The sequence below is a fragment of the Triticum dicoccoides genome, chromosome 2A (genome assembly GCF_002162155.2).
Source record: "Triticum dicoccoides isolate Atlit2015 ecotype Zavitan chromosome 2A, WEW_v2.0, whole genome shotgun sequence".
NCBI classification, from domain to species: Eukaryota; Viridiplantae; Streptophyta; class Magnoliopsida; order Poales; family Poaceae; genus Triticum; species Triticum dicoccoides.
The window spans coordinates 4,392,058-4,393,759 of NC_041382.1; the positions used below are offsets into that span (position 1 = coordinate 4,392,058).

The window sequence follows — 1,702 nt, forward strand, 5'->3', positions numbered from 1 at the left end:
ACCGGGGAGGGGGGTAGAGTTTGAAAATGGGACCTTTAGTACCGGTTCGTGGCAGGATCCGGGACTAAAGGTCATCGCACCCTTTAGTCCCGGTTCATGTCTTAAACCGGGACTAAAGGGCCCGAGTGAACCGGGACTAATGCCTTAGCCGCACGAACCGGGACCAATGCTCACATTAGTCCCGGTTCTAGACTGACTAGTGAGGTTACAAACTAGCTATGGCGTCATCGATCGAAGTTAGTTTCAGAGCTCGCAGTTTTGTCGTGTTTGTGCAAGCCATGCTTCTCATCTGCGTGGTGATCATGAGCAGCAGCTACACCATCCATGGCGCTGGCCGAGGTACCAGTTCTAAATTGTTTTCATGTATTTATTATTATTTCCTGGAATACCACATATTAGTTTTTTTTCTGTATCTTTTTCTGTTCATATGACGCTGTTCGATTAATTGGTTTGTGCTTCGATCTGTTTTGCACATGCAGTCCCGCGGCCGTTCTTCCGCGAGGCGAAGACACCGGAAGTGAACCTACCAGCATATTCCTCGTCCCGCCGTGTCACTAATAGTTGAATATAAGCTTACTCTAGAAAAAGTACTGTTGAATAAGCAATAGAAAGCATGGTCTATGGGCGCATGCATGTTTTGTATGGTGATATCGATCATGCCTGCTGATACAATTTCTCAAAAGTGCATTTACAGTGTCAGCAAAATATATGTAACCACTGTGTGTTGCGTCTACAGAATAAAACAATTTTCATGTGAAATATATTTATAACCTCATCGCTCTCCACCGAAATCACATGTTTTTTATACGAAGCACCTATGATTTCGGCCCAGGATACCCACCCCATCGGATGCAAGAAACAGCAGCCACCGGTTTTCTGTATTTCGGCCCAGGATAACCACCCCATCGCACGCAAATGGGCCCGATCTAAGTGGGCCAAAAAATGAAAAATGCGCCGTTGCCGGGGATCGAACCCGGGTCACCCGCGTGACAGGCGGGAATACTTACCACTATACTACAACGACTTGCTTGCTTTAAAATGCAGGAACGTATTGACATTTGCAGCGGCACAAGGCAGGATGTGACCCGCACGTTATTGCGGGAATAGTTTGCAACATATTTCAATGTGATTTATTGTATGAAACATGAATATTTAAAATAATACTCCATCCGTTCCTAAATATTTGTCTTTCTAGATATTTCAACACTCTAAAATATGTCTACATACATCCGTATGTGATAGTCCATTTGAAATGACTAGAAAGACAAATATTTAGAAACGGAAGGAGTAATATAAAAAGCTAAAACTAAAAAAACATATAATTTATGATGTTTGATTGAAAATTCTCATGTATGCTTGCATGTTGAGATGAGTGTTTTCCCATGAATGTCATGATGAAGTGGCATGCTTGTAAGTTGACACACATATGATAGTGGGGGTGGGCCTTTGCTCATGCATGTTGTGCGAGATGTGGCATGCTTACACGTTGAGAGAAATAGTTAGTGGAGGCAAGCTATTTAGATATAGAAGAGATTAGCATTTATGTGAAATTTTTTATGGAAAACAATATATATAGGTCGATTGGTCGTACACAGAAATCACCCGCTCCATCGCGCGCAAGAGGAGAAGTCGCCTCCTCACTATGTCCAACATAGCCATGCTTTTTCGCCCCACCTCGGCACCTACTCCGACGCTCCTACAT

General features: G+C 43.3%; 1 non-coding gene across 1 annotated transcript; it reads right to left on the bottom strand.

The window, feature by feature from the left end:
• Positions 1–952: 952 nt before the first annotated feature.
• TRNAD-GUC lies at positions 953–1,024 on the bottom strand. The gene has a single exon. It is a non-coding gene; the product is annotated as a tRNA-Asp (tRNA).
• Positions 1,025–1,702: the final 678 nt, after the last annotated feature.